General features: G+C 38.9%; 1 protein-coding gene across 21 annotated transcripts in view; it reads right to left on the bottom strand.

Moving 5' to 3' along the window:
• Positions 1–14347, bottom strand: part of GRIK4 (glutamate ionotropic receptor kainate type subunit 4) — a 635671-nt gene that overhangs the window by 592955 nt on the left and 28369 nt on the right. The gene's annotated exons all lie outside the window — the stretch shown is intronic.

The following is a 14347-nucleotide window of genomic DNA, read 5'->3' as shown; positions in this document are numbered from 1 at the left end:
TAAATAAACAGCTAGAAAAATGACCTGTACATAAGTGGGAAGTGCTTGTATCAACACTGTCATTGCCTAAATCATCAAATTCAAAGTAAAGTAATTTCTGTTGCTCCTGAGACAAATGGTCCTGGCCTGGCCAATATTTTCTGTGAGCAGGGACATTGATACTGATGGTAGGGAGAAGCTCCAAGGCCTCTCATGATGACAGAGCAGTTGGGAATGGAGGTTAAGAACTGGCAGACTTTATGTCACTCATAGATTTCCCAAGAGGCCAAAAGGGCCAAGGGTAGAGGTCATACCTTCTCTCTGCCCCTCTTCCCAACTCACCACCTAGGTGCTGGATGCTTCTCAGTTCCAGTTTCCAAATTAGAAGCTGCTTAGAAGTTGGGAGGTCAGGAAAGACAAGCCAACTGTGAGAGAGAAGGATGCCCGCTGTGTGCATCTGGCAGCAACCTCAGCCCCAACGTGAATTCTACTGAGGGAAGATGAGGAAGTCTGTGAGGGGTGGCAGGGTGCATCGAGTACATAAGCACAGCCAGGCAGAAAGCTGTCTTAGCAATCTCAATGCAAATCAGGTTTGGAGAAACAAAAACCAGACCTATGACTGCTGAGTCAGCTCCAGAGATCATTTTCCACTTCTCCTCTGGCCAGAACTCCCTTACTATAGCTTGTGGTTCACCACCCAGTAATGAGAGCCCCCACACCTAATGAAGAAACAGAAAGCCACTAACTGGCCATTGCATTCAGAATACCAGTCAGCGAAAAACATGGGCTTTCAGGGGCTTAACAGCTCCATTTACAGGAGTTAAGCCTGAAGTCATGGTAAAGATGGGTAGTTAACACAGCGACATCTGCACTTTGACCCAAGTGTGCATGGCCTGGAGGACATCTGGGCAGCAGCTTATGGTCTAGGGCTAGAGAGAACCTTCTCAGGTCTCCCAAGCACCAGAGCAACCACCCCAGCCTGTGAAGAACTGTGGACCCCCATTCCACAGTTGCATTCTTGTGCTGAATTGTGGTTGGGAGGGATTGCACTGAATCTACAGATTTCTTTGGGTAGCATGGACATTTTAACTTGTTAATTAACTATGCTAATTCTTCCTATCCAAGTGTACATTATATCCTTCCATTTATTTATTTATTTACTTATTTATTTTTATTATTAGTTTCAGGTGTACAAAACAATATAATAATTAGACATTTATACCCCTCACAAACTAATAACCACCCTCCCCCAATCTATTACCCTCTGACATCGCACACAGCCGTTACATTTCCACTGTGTCTATTCCTTATGCTGTACTCCGCTTCCTGTGACTATATACATATATCACATTATAGTTGGCATTCATTATTATTCAGCTTCAGCTTCAGGTGTACAGTGCAGTGATCAGGCATCTACATCATCCCTGAGGTGGTCTCCCGAATGAGACAAGTGTCCATCGGATACCCTACAAAATCTGTACAACATTATTGATTATATTCCCGAAACTGTCTTTCATATCCCCATGGCAATTTTGTGGTTACAGATTGTGCTTTCTAATCCCCTCATCCCCGCACCCATTCCCATCTAGCAACCCTCAACTTTTCCTCTGTATCTCTGAGACTGTTTCTGATTAGTTTGTTCATTTATTCTATTCTTCAGATTAGATCTCATATAAGTGATATCTATGGTATATGTCTCTCTCCGTCCAACTTATTTCACTTAGCATAATGTTCTCTAGGTCCATCTATATCATTGTAAATGGTAAGATTTCATTCTTCTTTATGGCCAAGTATAAATGTACCAGTTTCTTGATCCAGTCATCTACCGATGGGCATTTTGGTTGTTTCCATGTCTTGGCTATCGGGAATAGTGCTGCAATAAACACAGGGGTGCATACATTTCTTTGAATTAGTGTTTTGGATTTCTCTGGATAGATGCCTGGGAGTAGAATTGCTGGGTCATAAAGTAATCCCATTTCCAGTTTTTTGAGATACCTCCATACTGATTTCCATAGTGGTCGCACCACTCTGCAATCCCACCAACAGTGCACAAGGGATCCCTTTTCTCCACATCCTTGCCAGCACTGTTGCTTGTTGATTTATTGGTGATAGACATTCTGACTGGAGTGAGGTGGTATCTCATTGCAGTTTTTATTTGCATTTCTCTAATGATTAGTGAGGTTGAGCATTTTTTCATGTCTGTTTGCCCTCTGTATGTCCTCTTTAGAAAAATGTCTCTTCATGTCCTCTGCCCATTTTTTAATTAAGTTTTTTTTTTTTTGGTGTTTAGTTGAATGAGTTTTTTTATAAATTTTGGATATTAACCCCTCATCAGATATATCATTGGCAAATATCTTCTGCCATTCAGTAGGATGACTTTTTGTTTTATTGATGGTTTCCTTTGCTATGAAAATATTTTTTAGTTTGATGTAATCCCATATGTTTATATTTTCTCTTACTTCCCTTGCTCAAGGGGACATATCAGAAAAAATATTATTAAGGCTAATGTCTGCAAACTTTCTTCCTATATTTTCTTCTTGGAGTTTTATGGTTTCAAGTCTTACATTTAACTCGTTAAATAATTTTGAATTTATTCAAGTATATGGTTTAAGGAGGTGGTCCAGCTTCATTTTTTTGCATGTGTCTGGCCAGGTTTCCCAGCACCATTTATTGAATACACTGTCTTTATCCCAATGGAAATTCTTCCTTCCAGTGTCATAGATTAAATGACCATATAGGCATGGATTTATTTCTGGGCTCTCTATTATGTTCCATTGATCTATGTGTCTGTTTTTATGCCAGTACCATGCTGTTTTGATTACGATAGCCTTGTAGTATAATTTGATGTCAGGTATCTGTGATACCTCCCACTTTGTTCTTATTTCCCAAGATTGCCGTGGCTATCCGGAGTCTTTTATGGTTCCATATAAATTTTAGGGTTATACATTCTATTTCTGTGAAAAACGTCCTTGGTAGTTTGATAGAAATTGTGTTGAATGTGTATATTGCCTTAGGCAGTATGGACATTTGAACTATATTAATTCTTCCTATCCATGAGCATAGTACGTGTTTCTATCTATTTGTATCTTCTTTAATTTCTCTCTTCAGTGTCTTATAATTTTCTGAGTACAGGTCTTTTATTTCTTTGGTTAAATTTATTCCTAAGTATTTTATAGTTTTTGAAGCGAGTGTAAATGGGAGTGTTTTCTTGATTCTCCTTCTGATAGTTTATTATTGGTATATACAAATGTAACTGATTTTTGAATATTAATTTTATATCCTGCTACTTTATTAAATTCATTTATCAGTTCTAATACTTTTTTGGTGGAATCTTTGGGGTTATCTATATATAGTATCCTGTGATCTGCATATAATGACAATTTCACTTCCTCCTTATCAATTTGGATGCCTTTTATTTCTTTTTCTTGTCTGATTGCTGTGGCTAGAACTTCCAGAACTACATTGAATAGAAGGGCTGAAAATGGGCAACCTTGCCTTGTTCCTGATCTTAAGGGGAATGGTTTTAACTTTTCCCCATTGCCTATGATGTTAGCTGTGGATTTATCATATATGGCCTTTATTATGTTGAGCTATGGTCCCTCTAGTCCCACTTTCTTGAGTTTTTATCATAAATTGTTGCTAGATTTTGTCAAATACTTTTTCTGCCTCTATTGATATGATTTTGATTTTGATTTTGTTAGTGTGGTATAACACATTAATTGATTTGCAAATATTGAACCAACTTTGCATACCAGGAATAATCCCACTTGATCGTGGTTCATGCTCTTTTTAATGTATTGCTGAATTCTAATATTTTGTTGAGGGATGTTTGCATCTATGTTCATTATGGATATTGGCCTGTAGTTTCCTTTTTTTGTAATGTCTTTGTCTGATTTTAGGATCAGGATGATAGTGGCCTTGTAAAAAGAGTTTGGGAGACTTCTCTCCTTCTGGATTTGTTTGCAATAGTCTGAGGAGAACATGTAATAATTCTTTCTTGAATATTTTGTAAAGTTCACCTGTAAACCATCTGGTCCAGGGGTTTTTGTTTGTTGGGAGCTTGTTGATTACTGATTAAATTTCTCTGGTAGTAATCAGTCTATTCAGGTTTTCCATTTCTTCTTGAGTTAGCCTTGGAAGGTTGTATGCTTCTAGAAAATTATCCATTTCTTCCAGACTGTCTAATTTGTTGGCGTATAGTGCTCATAGTAATATCTTAAATTTTTTTTGTATTTCTGTGGTGTCTGTTGTCACTTCTCCTCTTTCATTTCTGATTTTATTAATTTGGGTCCTCTCTCTCTCTCTCTCTCTGATGAGTCTGGCTAAAGATATGTCAATTTTGTTTATCTTCTCAAAAAAACAGCTCTTGGTTTCACTGATCTTTTGTATTTTTTTATCTCTATTTCATTTATGTCTGCTCTGATATTTATTATCTCCATCCTTGTACTCCCTTTGGACTTATTTTGCTGTTCTCTTTCCAGAACTCTTGTGTAAGGGTAAACTCTTGAATTGAGATTTTTCTTGCTTCTTTACATAGGCCTGCACGGCTATGAATTTCCCTCTTAGGACTGCTTTCACTGTATCCTATAGATTTTGGGTCATTGTGTTTTCATTTTTGTTTGTCTTGAGATATCTTTTGATTTCTTCCTTGAGCTCATTTTTGACCCATACATTATTTAGTAATGTTATTCAGCCTCTATGTATTTGTGTGTCTTCCAGTTGTTTATTTTTATAATTGATTTCAAATTTCATAGCATTGTGGTCAGAGAAGTGCTATGATTTTAGTTTTCTTAAATTTATTGACATGTGTTTTGTGGCCTAACATGATCTATCTTGGAAAATGTTCCATGTGCACTTGAGAAGAATGTGTATTCTGCAGCTTTGGGGTGAAATGCTCTGAAAATATTGCTTAAATCCAACTGGTCCAATGTGTCATTTAAGGCTGTTGTTTCCATACTGATTATCCATCTGGAGGACCTGTCTCTTGTTGTCAGTGGTGTGTTGAAATCCTCTACTATGACAGTGTTACTGTTGATCTCTGTGTTTATGTCAGTCAATATCTGTTTTACATATTTAGGTGCTCCTATGTTGGGTGCATAGATGTTTACTAGGGTTATGTCCTCTTGTTGGATAGACTGCTTTATTATTATGTAGTGCCCATCATTGTCTTTTAATATATTCTTCATTTTAAAGTCTATTTTGTCAGATATAAGTATTGCTACTCCAGGTTTTTTCTCATTTCCATTTGCATGAAATATCTTACTCCAACCCTTAACTTTCAGCCTGTGTGTGTCTTTTGATTTGAGGTGAGTCTCTTGTATACAACATATGCAATGGTCTTGTTTTCTTATCCATTCAGCCACACTATGTCTTTTGATTGGAGCATTTAATCCATTTATATTTAAAGTGATTATTGATAGGTGCATATACTGTGTTTCCCTGCAAATAAGACCTAGTCAGACAATCAGCTTTAATGCATCTTTTGGAGCTAAAATTAATATAAGATTCAGTCTTATTTTACTATAAGACCGGGTATAATATAATATAATATAATATAATATAATATAATATAATATAATATAATGTAATATAATAGCAGGTCTTATATTAATTTTTCTCCAAAAGATGCATTAGAGCTGGTTGTCTGGCTAGGTCTTATTTTCAGGGAAACCCAGGAGTTATTACCATTTTGTTATTTGTATTTCTCGTCTTCATTAGTTAGATTGTTTTCATCTTTCTTCTGCTTACAGAAGCTCTTTTAACACATCCTGCATTGTTGGCTTGGTGGTAATGAATTTCTTTAGCTTATTCTTTTCTGGGAAGCTCTTTATCTCCCCTTCAATTTTAAATGATAGCCTTGCTGGATAAAGCAATCTAGGTTGTACGCCTTTGTTTTTCATCACTTTGAATACCTCCTGCCACTCCCTTCTGGCCTGCAAAGTTTCTGTAGAAAAGTCATTTGATAGTCTTATAGGAGGTCCCTTATATGTAACCTGCTGTCTTTCTCTTGTTGCTTTTAATATTCTGTCTTTAACTGTTGCCATTTTAACTATAATGTATCTTGGTGTGGGCCTGTTTTGGTTCATCTTGCTTGGGACTCTCTGCACTTCCTAGGCTTGTATGTCGATTTCCTTCACCAGGTTAGGGAAGTTTTTGGTCATTATTACTTCAAATATATTCTCGATCCCTTGCTCCCTCTCTTCTCCTTTTGTTATTCCTATGATGTGCATGTTGTTGTGCTTGATGTTACCCACAGGTCTCTTAAACCATTTTCATTGTTTTTTATTCTTTTCTCTTTTTGTTGTTCCGCTTGGGTGATCTCTGCTAACTTGTCTTCTAAATCACTGATTCGATCCTCTGCCTCATCTAACCTGCTTGTCTTGTTTCTTCAAGTGTGTTCTTTATTTCAGTCATTGTATTCTTTAGTTCTAATTGGTTGTTCTTTATTATTTATCTACCCATCTTTATGTCATCACTAAGCTCCTTAAACATTCTATAATCACTGTTCTAAACTCTGTCTCTGATAGGTTGGTTACCTCTATTTCACTTAGTTCTAATTCTGGAGGCTTCTTCTGTTCTTTTATTTGGGACATATTTCTTTGTTTCTCCATTCTGTCTCTCTGTGTTTGCTTCAATGTATTAGGTAGATCACCTAGGGTTCTCAGTCTTTGCTGCATGGTCTTATGTAGTATGTGTCCTTTATATTTAAATTGCACCGCTTCCCTATTCTCCTGTGCATGTGCTCCAGAGTTTACCTGTGTTGCGTGTATTCTCCTGTTAATGTTGAGCTTTAACTACTTTTGGCTTGTCAGTAGGTGGGATTGACTCCTAGGCTGACTAGTTGTGAGAACTGGCTATGCCCAGATTGGATGAGCTGCTGTGTGAGGGTTGACCCCTTAGATGAGGATTGGCCCCTATGGGTTCTTGTGCCTGTAGAGAATTCCCTCTGGGTGTGTCACTTGTAAGTCAAACCCAGTAATACTCTGGTTTGTTCTTGAGATGGCCTCTGGGTTTGTTGAATCTTGTGCTTCTTGGTCGAGGCCCTGGTGTAGGGCAATTTCAGAACAAAACAAATCAACAACCACAACAACAACAAAGAAAAAACCAAATACACTCACATGTAAAAACAACCGATAAACACTCAACACAGACAAAAATATCAAAAATACAAAAAAAAAAAAAAAACAACCTAAAGAAACAAAACAAAAATAGCAACACCAATTAAAAAAAAATCAATACAGAAAAATGGAAAGAGGAAGGAAAAATAGGCAAGTGTGGGGACAGAGTCCCAGAAAGCAGTTTCCAGGCTCTCAGTCTCATATGGAAAGGCGCTGGCTCAGTTATTAGACGGCCATCAGATGGCCGTCCGCTGTGGCTGAGTGGCCATCAGACGTTACCAATTAGCCATGAGCCACTAATATAACTGCTGTGGCTATGCCAGGGGGTTGGTTGGAGTGTCAGTTTGCAGAGAATCGGATGGCAGATATGGATTGTGTGGATCCTGCTTCCTGCGTCTCCAACCCAGACGCCAGTGAGAATATAGCGTGTGACTCCCCTATCTATAACTCTGTTGTTGTTCCTTTTTGGCCTCACCATATCCTCCATTCTTGTGCGGGGAGTGGGACCAGAGATCCTGCATGACAGCAAGGAAAAGAAAAAAGGAAAGAAGAGAGAGAGAAAGGGGAAAATGTGTGTGTGTGTGTGTGTGTGTGTGTGTGTGTGTGTGTGTGTGTGCATATATGCTAAAACTGATAATACTAAAATTATAAGAAAAGAAAAAAAGCAGCGCCAGTCTTGGCTTCAACCCACCAAGGTATCTCCAGGTTATCCTCTGCTGTACAAAGACTACTGTGTCTTGTGGAGGCAAAGTCAGACACCTGGTGTCCAGAGTGACCCTGGCAATGCAGTTCTACATGAGTGGCACTATGGGGTGTTTTTGGTAGTTTTTACAAAGTCAGTGCAGTTTCTCCTGTCGCCTGCACAAATGCGCACTTAGAGCACCACAGCCAGCCACTGGGAGGTGGGATTATTCCCTGTGCCCAGGTTTCCTGGGTCTTAGGGCACTTCTTCCGCCAGGGAGTATGGAGGGCACAAGATTTCTGAGCTGCTGAAAGCCAAGAGCTGTCTCTGCCACCTGCTGCTGACCCCTGCGTGTGTGACCCACAACTGTAATTGCCCTGCCATGAGCAGCCCAGAAAATGTAGGAGCTGGGAAGGCAGGTGTCCTCTGTCTCCCAGCCCAGCCTCTTCCCTAGGTCACAGCTACAAGCAGGCTTTTTCCAGATTCTGAGCTGCACAACTCCTCTGTAATCTGACATTAGTCCTCAGTTCAGGGACCAGCTTGAGACTCTGGAAGGTCGTGGGTAGGATTGCTGTAGGAGAGGGAGGAATGGGCCCAGGTATGGAGTTTGCTTCTTGTGTGACCCAGGGCCCAGCTGGAGATGTCAGCTGAGGTTACTGCCTCAAAGTCTGGATACGCTGACCTCTCTTCTTGGCAGGAGAGATCAGCTATGGGACGCAGGGCAAGAGCCCAGAGCCTGGCTTTTACAATCTCCGGTCTACTTTCTGGGACCTCACGTCCCCACAGCCGCAGATGCAGGCTGTGTCTCCACTCCGCTCCCTTCCCTCTTCTCCTGCTCGCCCAGTTTGCCCACCTTCAAGTAATCCTCATGCGGGTCTCAGCTGTTCTGTGTGATGAGCAGAGAGTCCTTTGATGGGTTATAGATGTTCAATTTGTGGCAAGTTCCAGAGGAGAACTCAAGAAAGACCACCTCGCTGCCACCATTCCTATGACGTCACTGTGCTTCCATTTATTTTGTATCTTCTTCAGTTTCTTTTCTCTGTGTATGCTATCATGTCATCTGCAAATAATGAGATTTACTTCTTCATTTCCAGTTTGGATGTATTTTTATTTTTCTTATCTGACTGCTGTGGCAAAGACTTACAATACTAGATTCAATAAAAGTGGTGAAAGTGGACATCCTTGTCTTGTTCCTGATCTTTAGAAGAATGCTTTTAGCTTTTCACCACTGAGTATAATGTTAGCTGTGAGTTTGTCATATATGGCCTTTGTTATGTTGAGGTATGTTCTCCCTAGTCCCGCTTTGCTGAGATTTTTTATCACGATTGGATGTTGGATTTTGTCAAATGCTTTTCTGCATCTATTGATATGATCATGTGATTTTTATTTTTCATTTGTTTATGTGGTGTATCATGTTAATTGATTTGCATAATAATTCTCTTGTTCGTCTTTAATGTCTTTGTCTGGTTTTGGAATCAGGGTAATGTAGTCATTATAAAATGATCATGGGAGGCTTCCCTACTCTTCAATATTTTTGCAATAGTTTGAGGATACATGTTGATTCTTCTTTGGATGTTTAGTAAAATTCACCTGTGAAGCCCTCTGGCTCAGGACTTTTGTTTGTCGGGAGTTTTATTTATTTATTTATTTTTGATTAGTGATTTCACTTCATTAGCAATTATTCATCTGTTCAGTTTTTCTGTTTCCTCTTAATTAAGTCTTGGAAGATTGTATGTTGCTAGGAATTTATCCACTTCTTGGAGGTTTCCAGTTTGTTGGCATGTAATTGTCCATAGCATTTTTTTTTATTAGTTTCAGGTACACAACACAATGTAATAGTTAGACATTTACACTCCTCAGAAAGTTATAACCCCTCTCCCCCAATCTACTACCCCTCTGACATTGTATAGCTGTTACAACTCCATTGACTCTATTCCCTATGCTGTGCTCCACATTCTGTGACTATATACATAAATATATAGATATAGCTATATATATACATATAAACATATATATTAAGTTATAATTGACATTCAGCTTCAGCTTCAGGTGTACAGTGTAATGGTCAGGAATCTATACCGTCCATGAAGTGGTCTCCCTAATAAGCCATGGACCACCTGACACCCTACAAAATATTTATAACATTATTGATTATATTCCCCAAATTGTCTTTCATATCCCCGTGGCAAGACTGTGGTTATCAATTTGTGCTTTCTAATCCCCTCACCTTTTCCCTCATTCTCACCCTCCTCCCATAATCTAGAAGAAATGGATAATTTTCTAGAAGCAATACAACTTCCCAAGGCTGAATCAAGAAGAAACAGAAAATCTAAATAGACTGATTACTACCAGTGAAATTGACTCAGTAATCAACCAGCTCCCAACAAACAAAAGCCCTGAACCAGATGGCTTTACAGGTGAATTTTACCAAATCTTAAAATAAGAATTATCACCTATTCCCCTCAAACTATTCCAAAAATTGCAGAACGAGGGAAGGCTCTCAAACTCTTTTTATGAGGCCACTATCACCATGATCCCAAAACCAGATAAAGATATTTCAAAAAAGGAAAACTGCAGGCTGATATCCTTACTGAACACAAATGCAAAAATCCTCAACAAAGTATTAGCAAACAGAATTCAGCAATACATTAAAAAGATCATGCACTACGATCAAGTGGGATTCATTCCTGGTATGCACGGTTGGTTCAGTATCCACAAGTCAATTAGTGTGATACACCACATTAACAAAAGTAAAAATAAAAATCATGGTCACATTGATAGATGCAGAAAAAGCATTTGACAAAAATCCAGCAGCGATTTCTGATAAAAAAGAAAAAACAAAACAAACTCTTAGCAAAGTGGGAATAGAGGGATCATATCTCAGCATAATAAAGGCCATATATGATAAACCCACAGTTAAAGTCTTATCCAATGGGGAAAAGCTAAAACCATCCCACTTAAGATCAGGAACAAGACAAGGATGCCCACTTTCACCACTTTTATTCAACATAGTTCTGGAAGTTCTAGCCACAGCAATCAGACAATAAATAAATAAATAAATAAATAAATAAATAAATAAATAAATAAATAAATAAATAAAGACATCCAAATTGGAAAGGAGGAAGTAAACTTGTCATTATATGCAGTTTACATACTATATAGACAGATCCCCAAAGACTCCTCCCAAAAAATATTTGTATTTTCTTATAAGCTTTCTATTTCTGTGGTATCAGTTGTCAGTTCTCCTGTTTCATTCTGATTTTATTTATTTGGATCCTCACGCTTTTTTTCATGATGAATCTGGTTAAAGGTTTTTCTATTTTGTTTGTCCTTTCAAAGAACCAGCTCTTGGTTTCTTTGACGTTTACTATTGCTTTTTTAGACTCTGTTTTGTTTATTTCTGCTCTGATCTTTATCATTTCCTTCATTATACTCATTTTGAACTTTGTTTCTTTTTTCTATTTCCTTCAGGTGTAAGGTTACATTGTTTATTTGAGCTTTTTCTTGTTTCTTGCGGTGAGTATGTATTGCTATAAATGTCCCTCTTAGAACTGCTTCGTGTCCCATAAATTTGGGATCATTGTGTTTTCATTTTTCTCAGGGTATCTCTTGATTTTTTTCCTTGGTCAGGTTGTTAACCCATTCATTATTTAGTAGCAGGTTATTTAGCCTCCACATGTTTGTTTGTTTCAGTTTTTTTGTGTTTTTCTAGTTTCATAGCATTGTAATCAGAAAAGATGCTAGATATGATTTCAGTCTTTTTAAATTTACTGAGAATTGCTTTGTGGCCTAATATGTGGTTTATCCTGGAAAATGTTTTATGTATGCTTGCAAAGAATATGTATTTTGCTGCTTTGGGGTATGATGTTCTAAAAATATCTATTAAATCCATCTGCTCTAATGTGTCATTTAATGCTATTTGATGGTTGATTTTCTGTCTGGATGACCTATCCATTGATGTCAATGGGGTGTTAAAATCCCCTACTATCATTGTCAATATCACTGTTTATGTCTGTCAATATTTGCTTTATATATTTAGGTGCTCCAACACTGGGGGCATAAATGTTTACAAGGGTTATATCCTCTTGTTGTATTAATCCCTTTATCATTATCAAATATCGCTCTTTGTCTCTTGTTAGAGTCTGTTTCAAAGTTTTTTGTATGATAGAAGTACTGATACCTAAGCTTTTTTATTTTTTTCATTTCCCATTACATGAAATATCTATTCCAACCCTTTACTTTCAGTTTGTGTGTGCCTTTCAATCTGAAGTGTGTCTCTTGTAGGTAGCATATGTGTGAGTCTTGTTTACTTATCCATTCAACCGCCCTTTGTCTTTTGATTAAGAGTTTTTAGTACATTTACATTTAAAGTAATTATCGATAGATATGTAGTTATTGCCATTTTATTACGCATATTTTTGGTCTTTTGTTTCTTCTTCATAAAGAAGTCCCTCCAACATTTATTGTAATACTGTTTTGGTGGTGATGAACTCCTTTAGCTTTTTCTTGTCTGGGAAGTTGTTGATCTCTCTTTCGATATCTAATGATAGAGTTGCTGGGTAGAGTAATTTTAGTTGTAGGTCCCTTTCTTTTCATCACTTTTTGAGTATTTCTTGATGGTTCCTTCTGACCTGCAAAGTTTCTGTTGAGAAATCAGCTGACAATCTTATATGAGCTCCCATGTATGTACCTACCTGCTTTTTTTTTTTCCTGCTTTTAAGATTCTCCCTGTGTCTTTAACTTTTGGCATTTTAATTATGATGTGTCTTGGTGTGGGCCTCTTTGGGATCATCTTGTTTGGGACTCTCTGTGCTTCCTGAACTTGTATGTCTAATTCCTTCATCGGGTTAGGGAAGTTTCCAGTCATTATATCTTTAAATAAGTTTTCAATTCTTTGTTCTTTCTCCTTTCCTTCTGTTACCCCTATGAAGCAAATATTGGTATACATGATGTTGTTCAAAAGGTCCCTTAACCTATCCTCACTTTAAAAATATATATATAGTTTCTTTTTGCTGTTGTGATTGGATGTTTTCCACTACCTTGTCTTCCAAATCACTGATTCAATTGTCTGCTTCATCTAAAGTACCGAGGCCTATGGGGAGGGGCTCTGGTTCAGACTCAGGTCTGCCACTGCATGGGCCCTACCCAGGACCACTTGGTAGGAGCTACAAAATGATCTGTGGTTGGTAGCTGCCTGTGCTGGACTTGGAGGTGCCTGGGAGAGGCTATGCTGTGAACCGAGACCAGCTGCCATTAGTGCCAGTCTTGGGGGGTCACTTAGCAAGGTGTACAGGGCAATGTGAGGCCAGCCACTGCTTGCTGAAGGTTTGTGAACCTTAGGGAGATTTTAGGAAAGTCCACAGCCCAGCCTGGGGAACAGCCATTGAAATAGGTTCCTGCAGGTGTATGATTTAGGTGCGGCAGGTCTCAGAGAACCACCAGGGTGGGTCTCAGGGAATCACCAGCGTGGGGCAAGTGGTGTTAATCAGGTTGATGGAGCCTGGAGTGGGGCTGGGACCCCTTACTCCTCAGTGGGGACCTCCACAGCTGAGATATCCCTCTTGATTCTTAACCCCTCAGGTAGGTGTGGAACCAGCCCGTTTTGAGTCTCCGCCCCTCCTACCATCTCGATGTGGCTTCTTGTTTATATCCTGAGTTATAATTCTGTTCAGCTTGTCTTCAAGTGGTTCTCAAGGGTAACTGTTCTATGATTTACTTGTAATTTTGATGCAATCCTGGGAGGAAGCAAGCACAAAGTTTACCTACTCCACCATCATGACCAGTAGTTCCTGACCCTATTTTTTTTTTTTTTAAACATCAGATATTCTTTCACCTGTCTTTCACTCATGGAGTGTTATGGGTCTCTATGGCATGGGCATATTCCCAGTATTATGGGGGTGTGTGAAACCCATAACATTCTCCTTAATGCGTGTGTCCCACACCCAGCCCAGTCACATCTACATCTTCCTTCTAAGCAGTTTGTCTTAAAGCCTGATCTTGACACTGGGGCCTGGACCTTCCTTAGCCCTTCCCCAACCACTCCTCCATTTTGCCAACATTGGGAGTACACAGTCAACTTTTATACGGAGTGAGACATCTTAGGGCACAAGTGACATATGGGCAGGCGCTTTGCAGTTACTCAGTGGTTCAGATTCAACAGTATCACAGTCCTCATTCCCAACCTGTTCTCTGACCTCTCTTAACTTCTTTCCTCTCCAGGTGCAAACTCATACTCCTCTCACTCATAGCTCTGAACCCTGAGGAAGCCAAGTGTTGTTTTCCGGTTCCACATATAACCCCGGAGTTCAGGTCACAACTTATTTTTCCTATAGTCTCTTGGAAAATAATCTGATTTCCCATTTGTCCAGACCCAAGTCAAGTTCCCTCAGTTTCTAAGACTTAATCCCCCTGACCTCACTCACTGTTTCAACTTCCTCCCTGCCTTTTTTCACTCTCACGTGCCCCCTACCACCACTGCTCTGAAAACTTCTCACTTAGGTCACCAGTGACTTTCCAATGAACAACTCCAGCCTCCTGGGACTTCTTGGAAGGATATAGTAAGGCTGGC

The sequence above is a fragment of the Rhinolophus sinicus genome, chromosome 9 (genome assembly GCF_057876585.1).
Source record: "Rhinolophus sinicus isolate RSI-liver-muscle chromosome 9, RSI-T2T, whole genome shotgun sequence".
NCBI lineage: Eukaryota > Metazoa > Chordata > Mammalia > Chiroptera > Rhinolophidae > Rhinolophus > Rhinolophus sinicus.
The sequence above is the reverse complement of the archived record's forward strand: the minus strand, read 5'-3'. Positions and strand labels throughout refer to the sequence as shown.